The sequence below is a fragment of the Wyeomyia smithii genome, chromosome 1 (genome assembly GCF_029784165.1).
Source record: "Wyeomyia smithii strain HCP4-BCI-WySm-NY-G18 chromosome 1, ASM2978416v1, whole genome shotgun sequence".
NCBI lineage: Eukaryota > Metazoa > Arthropoda > Insecta > Diptera > Culicidae > Wyeomyia > Wyeomyia smithii.
Window position 1 is genome coordinate 57804499 of NC_073694.1, and position 21014 is coordinate 57825512.

Below are 21014 nucleotides of genomic sequence, written 5' to 3' on the forward strand. Positions count from 1 at the left end.
AAAATGTTTTGACAGTTATTTGCCTTTCAGTGCTGAAAGTTTCAGCTCGATACGTAAAGTTGTGGTTAATGTTGGACGAAATAGGAAACTAATTCCGGACACTCACGTCAAGAACCCGACGTGGTCCGCTCTGAAAATCGTGAAAATACTAAATTTCGCTAAATAAACTGTATATGATATGCTCACACGTTTCCAAAAACGCATGACCGTCATCCGGAGGGATCAGAGTAAGCGTCGTGGATCATACGATTGGTAGCTAAAATGGAAAGGACTTAAATAGATTTGGGATCGGGATATCGTCAAAAAATATGGTGCTAACAACTTGTAGGGGAAGGCAACCGTTTTTTTTCGTGCTTGAGCAAAGCACTAGATAGTGGCTAAAACACGCGCTTGAAAGTTATACGAGAAGATTCTGACGAAGTACAAAGGGTGCCTACTTATGAACGACGAAACATAGGAGAAGACGGATTTTGGACATCTTCCTAGATGAAATTTTCTCTCGCCACAGCACAGGGTGATGTCGTCACCATGTTCAAGTTTGTTTTCGCTGATAAATTAATGAACTGACAAAGAATTTTGCTGCTGTGGACGGAAAACCAAGGTTTTCATCACAAACAAGACGATGAACTCAACGGTATACTACAGTATTAAGTACTTGGTTCGCTTTATGGTCTGTATCACCACAACGCCTGCACAATTGGCTTCTGTAGGGCCCCTTACAGGCCCAGGACTGATGCCCTCCCTCGAAGCACGTGGAGTATGCCCAGAGGGCCTACTGACCAGCACAACCTTAAGTGTGACTGTGTTCAAGGCCAGGTTCGCATCTACCGATGCTAGTCGGAAAGTGGCCACCTGGGTCCTCGTTGGGCCCTTTCGGAGGTGGATTGACTCAGGGGCCACCGCCACCCCGCACTTCTCCTTGAGTGCTTCTGCAATGTCGCACCCCTCGGAGATTTCATCCAGGTTTTTAAGCTGAAGAGTCACCTCTGAGGTGAGTGCCCGAACTTGCATTTCTTTTCCAAGAACCTGCTCAACTACCTTTCTTTAGGTAGCTTCTTTGTACTTGGCGTCCTTTCGGAGATACTTCGCACATCCATACCTATATTCTTGAGCTGAGTGCCTTCCCTTGCTTCCTTCAAGCCTTCTGAGTATTTTGACTCGTCCGTTTTGAATATAAGGGCGTTTCCCCTGCGCCACGTCTTCCTGACCTTCCTTGGTCGTTTGGTCGCCTCGCCATCTTGACGTTTCTCCCGGGGACTGCCTTATTCTCTCAGCGACCTGTCCCGTGGAGCGACCACTGCGAACGAGAGGGCATCTGTCTGCACCTCTTTAGATGCAGAGTTGCATGCCCCACCAGTCGGCGCTCGGTGACCGCCGATGGCATGCATGTCTAGTGTGTGTCCACCGGCAGCGGGAGCGTGCCTAGGGCGTGGTGGGCCGTCGACTCCCCGTAAAAGCCACGGTACCCGCAAGCAACTTCGACGGAGCGAATCAGCTCTCATCACCCAAAAACAAAAATCCGTCCATTGGGACCAATACCAGTAAGGCTCCAATTATAGCACCTGGTCGCATTGCTGAGGATAAGAGTCGGTACATGTTCTAAACCGGGATGTAGGGCAGGTACCTGCAACGAGCTCTCTTAGTAAAGTCGTGTGACAACGGCTTGGAACGGCGAGGTGTTACATGGTGCAGGGGTCTCCGTACCCTAAAACCTGGCAGGCCTTCCAGTACGTTCCGCGTTCATCGTCTGGTGGCAATCAGGCAGGAGAAGGATCAGATGGTGGGAATTAGACTTAGGATCAGATTCCTATTTCTGACTTACACCGATTAGAGGCGACGTAGTTGCTAATAAGGCGCTATGGGCGACCTACCCTAGCCACTCTAGCCTCACTGCTTCAGCATAGACCACCATGGAACCACATAGGCGACTACTCCATATGGACAAGGATAGCGGCTGGCGGGGAGACCTGTTAAACTAGAAATGAATTCGACGAACAAAAAACAAGTGACGGGTGCGGAGGAACTACCTAATCCATTAGCGCGAGGTGGCATCCAGTGGTCTCCGCAGAAAAAGGCGGAGACGGAAGAAGCAAAACCCGGTGGAGGAAAGGCTAACACGCCAGTTTCCACACCGGATAAACACTCGATGGACCCTTACTAGGCAAGGAAATCGAAAAGAGCAGGGACAAGCGGCCTAGGGTGGTAGCGCTTTCCGAACAGCTCGATGCGATCATCGAGTTCGCGGCGAATAGAAGCAATATCATCAGGGATCTGAAGCAGGGCCTTCTCCTGCTTCGGACCACCAACGTTAAGAAGCGATTGGTGGAGCTAGCCTCGCAAGCTAGCCCACCAACAGGCTCAAAGGGCGAAACATCTACCGAAGCGGTGACTACGGGAAACCCATGGGTTACCATAGTAGGTAAAGGGTGTCACAGGTAAAAAGCGCCAAAACGGAGCGGCAACAAAACTTTCGCCAAAGGTAAAAAAGGCGAGGAGCAGGAGGAACGCCCTCATAGTCAAGACTGACGGGTCTAAGTCCTGTGAAGTCATGAAGAAAATAAGAAGCCCAGCTCAAACATTTAGGGGCGGATGTGAGGACCATCCGTCGATCAAGATGAGATGATTTCGAGCTCCGAAAGAATGCGAAGAATAAAGGGCGCTTCCTACAGGTCGGTAGCCGAGCAGATCCTTGGCGAAGAGGTGCTAATTCGGGCACTCACTCGGATGTGACAGTCCAGCTTAAAAACCTGATCGAAATCACCGAGGGGTGCGATGTTACACAAGCCCTCAAAGAGAAGCGCGGGGTGGAGGTGGCCCCTGAGTCAATCTGCTTTCGAGAGGGTCCAGCGGGGACCCAGATGGCCACTTTCCGACGCGCGTCGACAGATGCGAACCTGCCACTAAGGAAGGCGAGCTAAAGGTTAGTTATTATGCCCTCTGGATATACTCCAGCAACCGTACGTTTGCTTCATGTGCTTTGAGGGAGGACATAAGTCCTGGACCTGCAAGAGGCCTGACACGAGTTAGTTATACAAGCGTTGCGGTGGTGCAGGCCATAGAGCGAAGGATTGCGGTGAGTCTCCCAAGTGCACAGTATGTTCCGGAAAACGAACGCCAAACACTTTATGAGAGGCCCCAGGTGCCCAGTCTGCAAGCCGGCTGCGAAACCATGGGCTTAAGGGTAATGCAACTGAACCTAAACCACTGCTTCGCGGCTCAGCAGCTGCTATACCAAGCAGTCACTGAGTTGGTCATCGCCGTCGTTTCGGACCCCTATCGAAACTCTCCCGGAAACGGTAACTGGATCGTGGAGAAGTCAAGTATGGCGGCCGTATGGACGACGAGTAGGTTTTCGGTTCAGGAGGTTGTTCAAACCACAAACGAAGGGTAAGCGGTAGCCAAGGTGAACGGAGTGTTCTACTGCAATTGTTATACTTCGCCACGTTAGTCTACCGAAAGGTTTACCCAGATGGTCGACCAGAGGAGCTAACGGGCCTAACGCCGTTGGCAGTGATGGGCGACTTCAACGCTTGGGCTATTGAGTGGGGAAGCCACTTCACGAACCAACAAAATTTTTGATAACAAAAGTACATACAGCAGAAATGGTGCGGAGTCGATCATCGACGTGACGTTCTTCAGCCCAGGACTGGTCAAGAGCTGGAGGGTAGACGATGGCTACACTAGTAGCGACTATCAGTCGGTTTGCTATAGTGTAGATAACAACGCGGGGCGGCAAGTGACAGGTAGAGCCAACACTCAAACCGTCCGCAGGTGGAAGACATCGCATGCCGAGGTATTCAAAGAGGCAATGAGAAGAGAGCGCGATGGAGGCAGTTGGCTCCGCCCGATTCGCCAACCTAGGAATGGGAAGGCACCGGTTAACTGGGGGACTGACGCGATAGCGGACCTCCACAGTGCGTGCCTCCGTGCAAGACGGATGATGCAGCGTGCGCGAACAGATGATCAGAGGATTTGGTTCTGCAAGATCGGCGCTGAAGAAACAAGCAAGAGGACTTGCTTCGATAGACTATGCGCGAGTGGCAATACGAACCCGTGGAGTAACGCCTACAGGATCGTAATGGCCGAGACCGAAGGCGCGCTGACGCCTGCAGAGCGATCACCAGCGATACTGGAGCGTATCCTCGAGGGTCTCTTTCTACGCCACGAGTCCAGTCCTTGGCCTCCGGCAGTCGAGTCTCACGTCCGACGTTCCAGTGTCTCAGACACAGACCAGAGATGTTCGATCAATCTGTCGAACATCCAATCCATGAGTGAGTGATAGCTGTGTTGAGAACGGGGGAGAGGTAAGTGTTACGAATAAGGAACATCGTGATCGCCGCAAGGCTCTATCTTCCGTAAGCTTCTATCCTGGGCCTAGTGTTGTGGAATGCAGCGCTGCAAACTTTCACTGCCAGGAAAGGATTTTCAGTTGAAATTAAAATCTTTGAATTTCAACTTTCAAAGAGCGAGCTGAGAATGAAAGGGAGCTTTCAGCTCCAACCAGTTGACACTGATTGTTGGCTAGCAGCATTTCTATGTTGCTTTAGCGATGTTTATGCGGTTGAGAATGTTCATCGACTTCATGCAATGATTTGCCTCAAATCAAACAATTTCGATATTGAATTAAAAAATTGCATAAATTGCAGACGACATAACGCTAGAGGTCTACAGCGAGACGATCGAGGAGGTCGAGTTGACGGCCGCGCGCTGTATACGCAAGGTCGAAGGCTGAATGCACTACTGAAAACTGGAGTTAGCTCACCAGGTGATGTTCAGAGCCAGAGACTGCGCCATCACCTAAAAGCGATCTCTGAAGCTCTAGGGGTTTTTTCTAGGGTTTGTGGTCCCCGTGGCTCTGTGGTTAACGATGTCGATCGGCTAGCTCTCCCACACGGTTGTGATATCCGGTTCGATTCCCGATCGAGTCGAGGATCTTTTCGAGCTGGAAATTTTCTCGACTCAGCACTGGGGCACGGTGTATCGTTGTACTTATCCTACACATACAAAATGTGCCAAAAACAATATCGATAACGAATTCTCTCAACTAATCTAGTTGATCGAGACCGCTATTAGCCCCAAGGCTAAGCGTGCGATATTGTTTTGAAGCTCTAGGGGGTTATGGTCGAGGACAAGCTCACGTTTGGGAGCCACGTCGATTATGCCTGTAGGAGGACCACATCGGCTGTTGCAGTACTGTTGGAAACACTGCCAACCTGCGGCCAAGCGACGCGTAAAGTACCACAGGGATCGAGGTGACAGGAAGGATCGAAGTTGAAGTGAAATTAGTTGGAAAAGCAAGGCGTTAGTTGAAAAATTATATATACTTTAGGAAGCGGAGTTAGTGAAGATTGTTTCTGGCAGACACCTATCAACGGATAGTTAAAAAACAACAAACAACTCTAGTGGACGGAAGGAGTGAGGTCAAGAGACAGTAAGACTGTTAAATAATTGGACAGAGCACAATTCGAATCCGTTCGAACTACAACTACATCGAAAGTTTGGGTAGCACGAGTACAGTCAGTAGAACAAAAACGTGTAACGCTAATCGGTGGATTATTTTACAACAAATTAAACAATCTTAAAGTACTTGGACAGTCAGGAGTATTTGGAAGAGTTCAAAATACACGAAATACTAATTGTATGTAAGTAAAACCATTTAAGTATAGTGTCTCGATAAATTGTAATAAAAGTACAATTTAGCTCAGCTAGTTAAACGTCGATTGCCAAAGAGGTTTCATTGTTCGATCCAGACAAGTACTATCTCGTATGTGTATTTGGGGCGCTCAAAAACCGCTGGTTACGTTCGCGAGTCGGTGCGTATCAAAGGCTCGTGCATCCCTAACCACTGTCAGCAACCGAAACAGCCAATAGCAAGCCTTGTTGCATCAGAATTTACTGACGCTGGTGCCAGTAACGTGGAACTGAATGCATATGAATAAAACCAGAGTCGTCGTTAAATGCAAATTGTTTTGCACAAACCCCATATTTTTTTATTGTTATTGACTCGATGATGTTAGTGAATCGTAAACCCAAATAGTACCCAAATCATCAGTATTGATTACTGGTTGCACTGCTTCAACGATAGCAGCATTCTGAAAAATATCATCACTACCAGTACAGATCATCATGGCAATACTAACACCGGTTGATACTTCATGAGTGTAATGCTTTTGAGCCGTCTAATATATTGAAAATTCGCACCACCAAACCAAAGCATCAAATGCGTTGTGAACAACACACATTCGTTGTACTGGTTCCAAAATAGTAGAGGAGATGTGCTTCTGCTTACCGTAATTATATCTTCCGAATTTTTGCCGCTTTTTTCAAAACGGTGTACAACTTTAACCCTCCAGCTATTTCCCCGGAACTGTTAAACTTCTTGCCATCGTTCGATATACACTTGCCACGTCCAACTTTCACCGCAGCCGAGGTTACCATCGCGCTGAAATCTCTTGACACGTTGAAAGGCCCTGGTTCGGACAAACTGCCCCCTGTATTCATTCAGCGCTGCGCGGAAGTACTTGCATCACCGGTATGCCACATCTTTAACCTGTCGTTATCAGAAGGTATATTCCCGGAGGCATGGAAAATGTCTGTTGTCACGCCCATTCACAAAGCCGGAAGTGCTCATAACTACCGACCAATTTCGATTCTCTGTTGTCTCGCCAAAACGCTCGAGCTACTAATTCACGATAAATTCTACGCAGCCGCTAAGCCCATAATATCCCAACACCAACACGGCTTTGTCAAAAATCGTTCTACTGCTACGAACCTCATGGCATACGCAAGTTTTCCTAATTCTAGTTTGGACAAACGCTGTCAAGTGGACAGTGTTTACGTAGACTTTGCCAAAGCCTTCGATAAGGTACTCCACGAGCTGACGCTGAGAAAGCTTGAGAAGCTGGGCTTCCCTAGCTGGCTTATCTTGTGGTTGCGCTCCTACCTACAGGACAGATCCGCTTTCGTGAAATATAAATCCGTAAAGTCAGGCCGGTTTCCGACACCATCTGGTGTGCCGAAAGGTAGCCACCTTGGTCCTTTAATTTTCATTTTATTTGTGAACGACTTGACCAACCGCCTTGACTCTCATCATCTGATGTATGCCGATGATTTGAAGATATACCGAGTAATCAGTTCGTTGATCGATTGTGTCGCTCTGCAGCAGGACATCGACATCGTAACAAGCTAGTGTATTCTGAACGTGATGGCGATAAACGGGACGAAGTGCAAGGTAATCAGCTTTGCTAGAATGCGGACGCAGTGCTGCTACGAGTATAAAGCGAACGGTTTGAGTCTGGAACGTGTTTCTTCAATGAACGACTTAGGAGTGATCATGAACAGTAAGCTCAGTTTTAATGAGCACTTCGCAGCGACTATGAGTAAGGCCTTTGCTTTGCTCGGTTTCATCCGCCGACACACACGCGATTTCAGCGATGTATACGCACTCAAAACGCTTTACTGCTCTATTGTCCGAAGTGTCCTCGAGTACGCCGTTCAAATTCTGGCTCCCTACCACGAAACCCAAATTGCTCGCATAGAGAGAATACAGCGATGTTTTCTCCGTTGCGCACTACGACGACTACCTTGGAACGACCCACAAAGATTACCGCCGTATGAGCAGCGATGCCGTTTAATTAGATTGGAGCCCTTGCATCAAAGACGGGCATACTTACAACGAATGATTGCTTTCGACGTGGCACGCAACCATATTGACTGCCCGGACCTACTGCAACAGGTGAACTTCTATGCGCCAGCGCGTTGATCTCGCCAACGCTCGTTATTCCGGACAACTACGCACCGGACTGTATTCGGATAAAATCACCCACTGGAAAGATGTTTTGCCCTACTAAATAGCATTTATGTGTTTGACTTCAATGTAACTAGACATCGTTTTAAAATAAGTGTTAGATTTTTAAACTAGTTAGGGATAAGTCAGTCTGTACAGCTTGGCTTGAAGACGTAACGTAGTAAATAAATATATTTAATAAAACACAATATTGATGTGGTTCCGCACCATTTAACTTTTGCGTGAGGTGTGGGGGCCCAGTGTGGTTCAAATCGCAAGGTATTAACAATTATCGTGGTAAACTGGAGAGTACCTACTGGCTCAACTGCCTGAGGGTTGCGTGTGCGTTTCGTTCAGTGTCATACGACGCAATCTGCGTCCTGTCCGGCATGATGCCTATCAGCGTAACCATTGGGGACGCCGTAGAATGCTTCGATCAACGTCACACAGGGGTCATAGAGGTTACTTATTTCGGTGGTATCCGGATGGGTCGGAAAGCGCCATGGAGAATTTAACTTGCATCTGACACAGATCCTGTCAGAATACAAGAAGGTACGATGAGTTGGAATGTGAGAACTACCGAGCTACCACGATTCACAACTCAGCCTACAAAGTGCTCTTCCTTGCACCGTCTCGACAACGGACCAAATCTTCAAGCTGCTTCAGATCCTCCAAAAGTATCGCGAATATTAAGTCTCCACGCGCCACATAACCATTGGTTTATCGACCGAGTAGAGCTATGGAAAATTAGGAACGAAACTAACAAGACTGATCAAGGCAACGATGGATGGTGTATAGGGCTGTGTCATCATTCCGGGCGCGTTATCAAGTCCGTTTGAAACACGCAAGAGACTTTGACAAGACGACGTCTTTTCTGCCTTCTGTTAAACATTACGCTTGAAGGTGTTATGAACGTTCGACCTTCAACATACGGGGGGCGATCTCCAATGAATCCAGCCAGTTCATCTGCTTCGCTGACGACGTGGACATGTCGTGTACCTCGGATCATTGCTAACAATAGGCAACAACTGCAGCAGAGAAATCCGCAGACGAGTCATAGTTGGAAGTCATGCTTACTACGAACTCCACATGATATTGAGGCCTGAAAAGCGTCACCTCCATACCAAGTACAAGAAGCTTGTAAGGCCGGTAGTCATCCACGGGCACGTGATATGGACAATGCTCGAGGAGGACTTAAAAGCAGCAACCGTTTTCGGACGACGTGTGTTCAGAACCATCTGCAACGCAGTATGTGAATATGACGTATGAAAGCGAAGAATGAACCAGGAGCTGGCGCAACTCTACGGCAAACTCAATATCCAGAAAGTCGCTAAAGCTGGAAGCGTACAATGAGCGGAACATGTTGGAAGATCGCCCGACAACAATCCCGCAAAAATGGAGTTCATCTCGAATCCGGCCGGTACAAGACGTAGAGGCGCTCAATGAACTAAGGGGTTGTGGACCAAGTTGAGCAATTTTGGAAGGGTAGGAAACTCAAGAAACTGAAGACAAGCTGCCATGCCATGCCGAGTTTGTTGGCGTAAAATTGTGAGGAAGGTATAATCCGAAGGGATGTTTTACCAGGAATGTAGGTATATACACTCGTCGTTGGTTGTTCTTCCATTATGAAAATTATCAATAAATGTTATCTCACACGCATGCTACGAAACCGTTTCTAACCCTCTAGTGCCAAAGTTAATTTCTAGACGGGCTTCGGTAAAATCACTATGAATCATTATAAACACTTTTTAAGTATTTATTGCAGCTTTCAGAACTTCGACTGAAGCCCGCCAAATGGCGGCATTGGACACTAGAGGTTTAATTTACAACGCAACTTTCATCGAAACTTATACACTAACCGGTGACAGTAGTGTCTTGAGTATTTGTACCGAAGACGATACGATTACATCACTCATGAGCTTGATGAGAATTTGCTAGTAGATAATAACACCATCTGTTTGTTTTGTATTTTGTTGAACTGCATCACTCAGTGCACCGCATCCGAAAGTCTAGTACTGATATTGATTTGAATTAACGAATGTCGATTAGTGTCTCTAATTCCATCCGTCACCAAAAGATGTCAGCCAGTCGGTTGACATTTGTCACGTGTAGCTTCTTGGTGGATGAAAAGCGCAAACGAGAGTAGAGGAGCGATTCTCACCTTATCTCACTGCCCGATAGGCAGTGGTATTGGTGGCATTCGTGAGGTTGTTGTACAGCTGGGTGAAATGAAGAAGAAAGAAAGAAAAAAAACGGTCGGTGGGTGGTAGCCAGCAGCCGACGGACGACCGCTAAACGTCAGATGAGAGCAAAAACCAACATCAAAAGGATAATGGCTTTTGTGCTCTCCGTTATTCTCTCTCTTCTTCTCTTTCCCGTAGTCAGCTCAGATCGGATGAATGGTTCGCAGCTTCTCAGCTACAGCGGGATCCCCACTGTGCTCCGTGTGCTTTAAGTGGATGCTGGTGGCCCGTTCTGTACTCTTTGCCAGCCATGTGAAAATTTGTTTTCTGTCAACCAGAAGGACAATGGTAATCCTAGTGTTGTAGCATTGCGGTGGTAAATTTGTTCGGTTCGCGTTGGTTTGAGTTAGATTCTTGGCTCTTGAAGAAACCTTGCGAAATGGATTCATAATTCAGACAAGTTCACCTCTTTTTTTAAGACACATTCCACCAGAAGCAAACATCGCTTCGGGGGGGAAAATTGAGACTATAGTGTGAGTATTGTGGCCTGTTTCGAGTATGAAAACGTGAAAACTTCCTGGGGTGAAGGTGAGGATTATGAGGGTGGAGCAGGTGGATTCGAAAATTCTGTTTGCGTTCAATGGGATGACTGTTCAAGTGGAATGATCATTAAATTACTGTCACAAAGTCAAATTAAAACATTGCTGGATTATGCAAGATAATTAACAACTTTCTGTGTTCAGGTAAGTTAAAAATTAGAAACTCATTTGAATATTAATCATTCGAACGTCAGTTTGTGTTAGAAGACTTTTCGAAGACTAATTACTACGGTAGGCGCTTTCGTCGATCGGGAAGGGAAACGTCAATGGCAAGAGCTCTCAACGGTTGCCGTGAAGTGCGCGGGTGTGAATTTTTAATATCGTTATTGATTGAAACGAGAACTCAGTGTCTATATAGTTCATTGCTGTTTCGACGTACACGACACTATCATGTACGGATATAGTTTTGCGGTGACGAAGTACTTATTGAGATCAAGGACTTTCTGACGTTGTGGCTGCTTCCTTTTTTTGCTCGCTGTGAAAGCTCCCTAGTATACATATTTCTTCCGACTTCTTGGCCATAAGTGGAATGTTTACAAAATCGGGTACACGATGTTGACTCACAGCCCGATCCTTAATGTGCCGATAATGATTCCTATTGTTTTCTTATCACAATCTTCTATTGTTGGTCGATAAGAGTCTCGGAGATGGTTTTTTTTTCGGTTCAAGAATTACAAGACACGTGGTTATATTTTGATTAATTGTTATACTCCTTTAATCCTCCGTCGATCTTTGAGATTTTTATACATGTTCAAAATTGTGGTTTAATTCATATTTTTTAATTAAATTTCGTTAGTTATAAGGTAGCTGTTTTTTTGACGTGGAACTACGTCTTTGTTTTCTATACTGGGATGCATTCTGTAAAATAGGAAACGAAACTGGCAAATGTTACGTCAGATTTCAAATGATAATAACAGCATAACCACATGATGGATAACAATAACCAATATATTGTTCAAAAAAAAAAACGTGTAACAATTTTATATTACGCTAGTCATCAGGCATCAGAAAACCAGAGCGCCGCTGGTCTCTCGTCGTCTACCATCGCAGTGGTAGTACACGACTTCTATTTTCGTAAAATCAAGGAAAAACTGCAATGCTGCTGCATTGATAGTGATTAGAGGTTCATCTCATGATTATGGTTACCTTAGAAAAAAAAATAAACTACTCAACAAGAATTGAGCATTTTTGTAACGGTCATAAGATTTTTTTTTTGCATTTTATCTTCGATATTCGACTGCAATGCTGCTGCATTGATAGTGATTAGAGGTTTATCTCATGATTATGGTTACCTTAGAAAAAAAAATAAACTACTCAACAAGAATTGAGCATTTTTGTAACGGTCATAAGATTTTTTTTTTTGCATTTTATCTTCGATATCACTAATTATCGAGAGTGGATGTCTGAAAATACAAATTTATAGAAGCTCAAGAGCCAGCGAATACTTTTGAATATTTTGTCGATTCACTAGGATCTATTCAGAATCCTTGATCACATTTCAACATTTTTAGATGACATATTTTTGTTTTCAACTTAACAAATAATATTCTTACGTATATTAACTGTCTTCGTAATACAGTGAATGTTGTTGGCAAATGAAAACAAATTGTCAAACAAAAAACAGAAATTAATCATATCAAACTTTAAATTCCTTGTTATTGTTGATTGTTATGATTTTACGCTGGAACTTGTTGATTATTTTGTTCAACATATCTTCTTATGTTTCCCTATAAGTGAACCTATGTAACGGCTTCGAAATTGTTTCCATAATAAGATAATAAGATTTATGTAATACATTTAATTTGATCAGAGTTAAATAAAACAAAATCATGTATTATGATAACGTAGGTATTGTTGGATTTGGTTTATGAGGAAATAGAGTTAAGTCTGATTCAGACACATTGCGAGAAATTCTTGGTGCTTCTACAATAACAATGACACGCTTGTGCTTTGTTGAATAAATGTTGTTCGCACAAAAAAAAAACACTCCAAAATATTGTTAAGTGTAATCGAAGCTCTGTCGAGTTTGTTAAATATATTTCTAAAAAGAAAATCTATGGGGAGGCTGCGTATAAAAAACACTTAAACCGCAGAACAAACGAATTGTTGCTGTCTGTAGATTATGTAACCTTTGTAACTAAAAATCCTTCTAATTACAGTGTTTAGTCCTACGTCACCATTTCATACAACCCTAGGGCTGTATACCTTGTAGTATTAGCAATTAAAAATACAAGGGGCAAAAGTTTGTGCAAGAGTGCGTATAAAATAATCTCACTTTTTTCTAGTCGGATGTAAACAGGGTCTAGAATCAAACCCGATGTTTTTTAACCAAACCATAGCCTTTTTTCCATCAAAAAATTAAAAAAAATTAATTGCAAGCATTAAGATTGATACAGCAAACCAAACCAAGATAAAATCGGTTCCGAAACTCCAATGCGCTTAGATTTCACGTCCTGTAGATTCTGACTGACATTTTCCATTCATCTGACGGTGAATAGATCTTTCCTTTGGTTCGTTCTGTTTGAAAACATGATTATTCTCAGCAATAATACGTGTAGTGTTTCCAAAACTAATTCATTGAACGTGCGCGATCTGAATCACAAGCGAAAACACGTGTACTCAGCCAAACCTACGATCTGTCAAACCGGTACAGTGCTGCTAGTTTCTATGATAATATTAGTAATAATCATCAGGACGAAAATTTTCATTGTTTTTTTTAAACCCCAGTGCGATAATTTTTATTTTTGCCTTTGGTATAGCAATCACTTGCAAAACCGAAAGTATAAAAGTGCTCCAAAGGGCCGAATGGCATATATCACTCGACTCAGCTCGACGAGCTGAGCATTTTTTGTATGTGTGTGTGTGTGTGTGTGTATGTGTGTGTGTGTATGTGTAGATTTTTATTCTCACTCGCTTTTCTCAGAGATGGCTGAACCGATTTTCATGAAATTAATTGCAAATGAAAGGTCTTGTTGCCCTATAAGACCCTATTGAATTTCATTGTAATCGGATTTTTGGTTTAGAGGTTATGTTTAAAAATGTGAAAATCATGAAACATCAATATCTCAGAAAATACACAACCGATTTGAACAAAATTGGTCTCAAAAAAACGGGCTACCTAGAAAACCCTTAAATTTTGAATTTCATAAAGATTGAACTTGTGGTTAAAAAGTTATGAATAGAAACGTGTTCTGAAGACTGTTCAATCTCACTCATGTTTCTCAGAGATGGCTGTACCGATTTTCATAAAATCAGTGTCAAATGGAAGGTTCAATTGTCACATAAAATCCTATTGATTTGTTTTGCAATCGGATTATTACTTTGCCTGTTATGTTTAAAAATGTGAAATCCAGCTATGAAAAGGAACATATTCCGAAGACTACTTGGACTCACTCACTTTTCTCAGAGATGGCTGAGTCGATTTTCACTAAATTAGTGTCAAATGAGAGGTCTAGCTGCCTCATAACACCCTATTGAGTTTAACCATAATCGGACTGTAACTTTGTCTGTAATGTGTCGAAATGTGAAAATCACGAAACTTCATTATCTCAGAAACTACACAACCGATTTGATTATTATTATCAGATGAGCGGGCTAGTTAAGGGTTAACTGATGAATTATAATTGAACACGTGGTTTCAAAGTTTGGCTGCCCTACACGTTCCCATTTCATTTGATTATAATCGAACTTAAGCAACCGTTATGTATTAAATTGTTAATAAAACAACGAAAGTCTATTATCTCAAAGATTACATGACTTATTTGAACATAACTAGTGTCATACGAACGAGTCATCTCTCAAACTTACAAATTACAAACTTCATAACAATTTGATATGTGGCTCAAAAGTTATGGAAAGAAGAGAAATTCAAAGACTATTTAAAACTATACCTTACCTATACCTGCTTTGATCGATATATGTGGCCTAAACATAATTTAATTGTGGTGTCGTACTATTTTAACGTTCCAAGTTCATTGATTCCTTGCGGTTTGTTTGAAGTCTGCAAATGCACGACGAATCGGCCATAGGATATGATCAAAGTCAAATAACAAATCGTTTGAAATGACAACATCCCCGTCTTTTGGCTTCTGTACATCGCCTTAATTCTGAATATATTCATATTGGGTGGTATTCTGTCATTTTCAGCAGATTTTCTGGCATCAATCTGACACCGGAAATACCCATATTGGGAGGTATTTTTGGTTGTTTTCCAGAAACTAAAAGTGGTCGTCTTCAAATTCAAAATAGTGTCCAGGGTCAATGTTTGGTTTCTATGCATCATCACGTTTAAGGATATATCCATATTATTCGGTCATTTCCGACTGTTGCCTATAAGTTGCCATTTAGCAATTCAAAATGGTGCCTGAGGTCAATTGTTAGCTCCTTGCATCATTCTGGTTCCAGAGATACTCATATTGGATAGTATTTGTTTTTTTTAGGCTGTTTTCCACAAACCGGTAGTCGCCATCTTGGATTTCAAAATGGTATTTAGGATACTGGTTAAAGAAAAACTCATATTGGGTGATATTTGGTCACTTTGACCTGTTTTTCAGAAGCCGAAAGTCGTCATTTTGGACTTTAAAATGCCTGTGAAATCAATTTCTGTCATCTGGGCGTAATTCTGGTTCCGAAAACATTCATATTGAATGGTATTTGGTCATTTCCGGCTGTTTGCCAGACACCGGAAGTCACCATCTTAAAATTCAAGATTGTGTCTGTGATCAATTTTTAGCTTCTGTGCATCTTTCTGGTTCCAGAAATACTAATATTTAATGAGAATCGTCCATTTCAGGCTGTTTTCCAGAAACCGGAAGTTGCCATCTTACAATTCAAAATGTTGTCTGAAGTGGCTCCAGTTCCGGAAATACCCATATTGGGTGGTATTTGGTCATTTGCCGCTGTTTTTCCGACACCGGAAGTCGCCATTTTGGATTTCATAATGGCATTTGGAGACAATTTTTGGATTTTGAACGGCATACTGGTTAAAGAAAAACTCATATTGGGTGGTATTTGGTCATTTTCTGCTGTTTTCAGAAACCGGAAGTCGCCATCTTAAAATTCAAGATTGTGTCTGTGATCAATTTTTAGCTTCTGTGCATCTTTCTGGTTCCAGAAATACTAATATTTAATGAGAATCGTCCATTTCAGGCTGTTTTCCAGAAACCGGAAGTTGCCATCTTACAATTCAAAATGTTGTCTGAAGTGGCTCCAGTTCCGGAAATACCCATATTGGGTGGTATTTGGTCATTTGCCGCTGTTTTTCCGACACCGGAAGTCGCCATTTTGGATTTCATAATGGCATTCGGAGACAATTTTTGGATTTTGAACGGCATACTGGTTAAAGAAAAACTCATATTGGGTGGTATTTGATCATTTTCTGCTGTTTTCAGAAACCGGAAGTCGCCATCTTAGAATTTAAAATACTATCTGTGGTCGATTTTAGCTCCTGTGTATTATGCTAGATCCGGCTATTATTATATTGGGTGGAAATCGGCCATTTTCGGTTGTTTTCCAGAAACCGGAAGTTGCCATCTTACAATCCAAAATGTTGTCTGAGATCGTATGGAACATATTTGTTACCACTAAAAACATTCACCTGCCAATATGGTTCCATTTAGTTGATTAGTTCGCGAGATGTGCATAAATTTGTGAAGAAACATGTACTTCCAGAAGAGGGAGGGGCGTCAAACCATTATGGACATATTTGTTACCTCTAAAAACATTCACATACCAAATTTGGTTGTATTTTCTTGATTGGTTCTTGAGCTGTGCGAAATTTGTGTTTCATTTTCATGGGATCCCTCCCTTATAGAAGAGGGATTCGGGTTTCAAACCATTATGTATATATTTGTTACCACTAAAAACATTTACCTGCCAAATTTTGTTCCATTTGGTTGATTAGTTCTCGAGATGTGCACAAATTTGTGTTTCATCCAACTATTATGGACATATTAGTTACCCCTTAAAACATCCACATGCCAAATTCGGTTTCATTTGCTTGGTTTGTTCTTGAGTTGTGCAGAAATTTATGATTCATTTGTATGGGACCCCTCCCTTCCAGAAGAGGAAGGGGTCCCAAACTATCATAGGAACCTTTATCGGCACCAAAAACCCCTACATACAAATTTTCACGTCAATCGGTTCGGTAGTTTTCGGGCCTATATGGATCAGACAGACAGACAGACTTGACTGCAGTGTTATATGTGAAGATTACAGCATCAATATTTCAGAACCTAAAGAGTGAATATACATTTATTGGAACGAAGCGTTCATGTAAACCTATTTTTACAAACAAAAAATTGAATGAGAAAGGCTGGGTCTGACCGCTAGGTGGATTAATTTAGGTTTTTGTCATAAAATCAATCACCGAGTGTTGCCTATACGTGCGATGCCTAAGTTCAGCAAGTGAAAATCATTCAACCAAATGCTGATGACGCTTACATTAAATTGGGGCCCGCTACAAAAGATCAAGTCTCTGGTCGCAGTGGAAAATGTACCCAACAGGAGGAAAAATCATAGAGTATTAAAGCGTAGTGAATGTAACGAACCTAATCCATCAATTCACATAATTTAACAAATCTTTCTTCAAAAACCACGTTGTGAAGGACCGGCCCCTTAGTAAAATACCATCTCGCCCAATTCAAGAAACGTCAGATTAACTCAACGTTACTTCTTGTCAAGCATTGACAGAGAAGAAAAAAAATCCCAGACGGGAAAGCTGTTTCACATAACTATTGAAAATAAATTCAATCACCTTTGTTCAACACAGTTGTTTCACAGTTTGTCGACGAAACCTTTGAAATGAGTGTGAAAAGTAAACGCCTCACTGAATGTGCCATCCTTTTTTACCGCAGTCGAGCGATTAATTGTTGTAGTGCTGCTGATATAGTACTCGTAGCAGCGCTTAGTGTGACGGCACTGCATTTGCAGGGTTCTGAGCCGATTTGCTAGTGTCGCTTTGTCATCGTAATTTAAATCAAAAAGCTGATTCACAATTAACTGAGTGATATTCAGCCGTCTGACAGAATTAGAGTCTAATCGATGACACTAGCTTACTGGAGCTCAATTATCCCCTCTACCCTAGACACGAACTCGCAATAAAACAGAACGAGCCTGCCTTTGATGGTTTTCACCACTGACTGACTGGTGTCTGTCATCTTTATTGAAAAAGTTAGTTCCGTTGCATCAGGCGTGCCATAAACAATCCTTTCAGTAAACCAGGTTGGCTTCCACGGAAGGAGGTTGATCTAGTTTTGATTGTTTTGGGTTACATTATGTATCTGCGTTTTTTTTTTTTGTCACGTGCACAGATCCAAATCCATACATGGGACGCGGGGGCTTCATCGACAAACAATGACCAGTTTTACTGCTAATTGAAGTACACATCTTTATGCGGCGGGATTTACACACAATCCCAGCTTCTATTTTTCTTGTATTCCGTTATCTTTTTGGGGTGAATCGAAAAAAGGTCACAGACTGCCTGGAGGGCTTTTACCTGGTGGTGTTTTCTGTTTCTCAGGCTTTTCCCGAAGCGTACGAAACCGTAGGGACGTGTGATCAAGCATCCGATAAAAATGATAATGGAAAACAGACGGAAACTGCCATTGAATGGAATGGTCGATATGTGTAGGGGCACACGCGTGACCACGGGAAGGTGCTAACGAGCTTTAGGATTGCATGGCATTGCCTGGAGCGTTTTTTCCCGCATTTAACAGGTTAGAATTCAGAACCGCGAATCGATAAGAAGGAATTGAATGAAAAAAAAGAACATTGCATCGAATAAAGTTGATGATTATTATTGTGGCTTTGACATCGGCAAGAATTTACTAGCAACTCTAGTAGAGCGTTTAACCAACTTTGAGTTAGCGATAAAATAGTCCAATTTAGAACCATTATCAATTGCTATATCTTGCGAATATTGTACCCACTATATTTAGGACTAGGACTTGATTTAGTAGTTGTCCAGTAAAGCGCCAGCGCACCCCCCCTTAGAAGGGGGGCACAAATTTAGTAGTTATAATTCACCTAATTTTGTCCAACACAAAATTGAATTCATATTCAGGCAAAAATTTTCACGCAAATACTGGTGGGGCAGCGAAGAACTGTCGATATCACCAGCGAATGCCAGCAGTTGGATTATCCGTGTAAAATCGTATCTTTATATGTTCATCGGATCACACAAAATACGGCAGTGTTGAACAGCTAGTATGGAATTCTATCACTTTGCCTCAAACCTTCACGCGGCTCTAGAGCGTCCCTCGGATGCTTAGGCTCTCTTCAGCAGCCCCTAGCTTGTATCGTATCAAAAATTTTCCTCCACTCTCGGTCCTAGGCTACTCGTCGCCAATGCTCTAGGCGTCTCGACACTTGCAGATCCACTTCAACCTGATCAAGCGACCTAGCATGTAGGGCCCCTTTGTACTTGGTGCTGGTGGGGTCCTTGAAGAGAACCGAATTTACCGCGCTGTTGTCCGGCATCCTCGCGACATGTTCGGCTCATCGCAAGCTCCCTAACTTCCACAATGCACAATGGGGAGATCTCCTAGTAGTGCCTACAGTTTGTGATTAATTCGCCTGCGTCGCTCGCCGCTTTCGATTTGTACTCTATCAAATATTATTCGTAACACTTCCCGTTCAAATACGGTCAGTGCTCGTATGTCCTCCGTGAGCAGCGTCACGGTTTCAAGTCCATAGAGAACTACTGGTCTAACTAAAGTTTTGTACATCATCAGTTTCGTGCAGCTCCGTCGTCCTGCAAATGTCGAAATGGACCCGATTTCCAACTTGAATACGTCGTTGGATCTTCTTATTTGTATTATTGTAGACGTGATTCCAAGTATACGAATTCATTTACCACTTCGAGTTTATCGCCGTCCATAATCACCGTCCGTGAGAAACGAAGCCTCGTTATTTTCCATAGCTGGTTTCGATCAAATGTTTCATAGGCTGCCTTCCCAAGTAACACACAAAACATGTTAGAAAATAGATTACAACGAAAGTAGTCATACAAGTGTACTACAAGCGCAATTAAAAACTTGTGTTATTATCTTGTGTTTGAAGTTGTTTTTCATCAGTAATACAACCGCATTTGAAAACAAGCTCATTTTTTCTGGTTTTGGAGACGTTTTAATAACATGAGTTCAAGAATAACAATCACTATCACTTGGTCTTTTCGTAAGACATTACACCATCTAATAACAACATTACGTACCTGTAAAATGCTTTTCCTTAGTACAACAGTCGTAGCATTCAACACTCAACTTAAAAATACTTGATCAAATTAATATTTAAATTATATGAAAGATTTCTATATTTATTCGAAGCGGGTCAAAACGTGCCATCAAAAGATAAACAAAACGCTTGCAGTGTAACCAATATCACTTCAGTTTTTTGTTATTGTATATCTAACAACGTTTTCTAGTTTTGTTAGATTTTATATCCAGATAACTTTGATGAGTTTTCGACTGTTGGGATGTTGTGTACTTATGTTATACGTTCGGCTGAGCAGTCACAAAAATTTAGAACGACTTATTTTATACTATCCGACGTTTCGTCACTGGTCAGTGACATCTTTAGGGGAAACTGCGGGGATTTATTACAAAATAAGAGGCTTTTTAGCATAGTTTTACAAAAAGTTATAGTCTAGTGGTTATTGTGTCTGTGACTTACATATTATTTGTTCGTTCCTTGTCAAGATGCTTTTTAAAGCTAATCGTCAATACTGATTGGGGCGATTTTGGGTACATGCTATAGTTTTGGTGGTAACAAAATTGTTTTTAATATAAAATTATTTTCGACAAACCAATATTTTAAATTAGCTTACAACTCTGTTTGCTGTGGACCTATTGCGATGGCGGATGGGAACTGATGGGTACTAGTTTGGATTTGAGAGGGGTAGGAAATCGATATTGTTGGTGGGGAGATTGAAAGAAAAGAGAAAGAACTAATTGGCTGGAGTGTTTGTGTTGGGTGCGATACTTGACAGAACTGCTATGTAAGCTGTGTTGAGTCCGTCGAGATCAACTCGTTTGTTGACTGTGTTGGGTGTGTTGTGTATATGGCACATTTCTAGGAATGGGAGTATATGGGTACAGTTGCTATGGTCTACTATCACTGTTCCACTGAAGTCGAAGCTGTGTTTGTATAGTATGCAGTGATTGATGAGTGCCGTCTTTTCCTTCAACTCATCAAGCTCTCGTTTGGTATTAGTGTTTGTGCTAAGAATTTGTTGCAATTTGTTTACATTCGATTTGTGTCCTGATATTCGCATGCATAATTTGTTCTGTGTCATTCCTATGTAGCAATTATTGCAATCGTTGCAAGGAATCTTGTAAATTATTTGGCTGTGATCTTCTTTTCGTATCGGGTCTTTAACTATTGTGTGCATTCGCGAGATTGTGTTGTATTGTCTGCTGCTAATAGTGATGTGTGAATAATCCGGAATTA

At 42.5% G+C, this 21014-nt stretch overlaps 1 protein-coding gene across 2 annotated transcripts in view; it reads left to right on the top strand.

Annotated features, from left to right (window-relative positions):
• The window catches only part of LOC129717099 (gamma-aminobutyric acid receptor subunit beta-like), an 84098-nt gene that overhangs the window by 17708 nt on the left and 45376 nt on the right, over positions 1–21014 (top strand). The window contains exon 1 of one of the 2 annotated variants that reach the window (XM_055666946.1): positions 10237–10712. The exons of the other annotated variant lie outside the window; for it this stretch is intronic. The gene's annotated coding sequence lies outside the window, so the exon portion shown is untranslated. Of the gene's footprint in view, positions 1–10236; positions 10713–21014 lie in introns of those variants that run through there. 2 annotated transcript variants of the gene reach the window in all.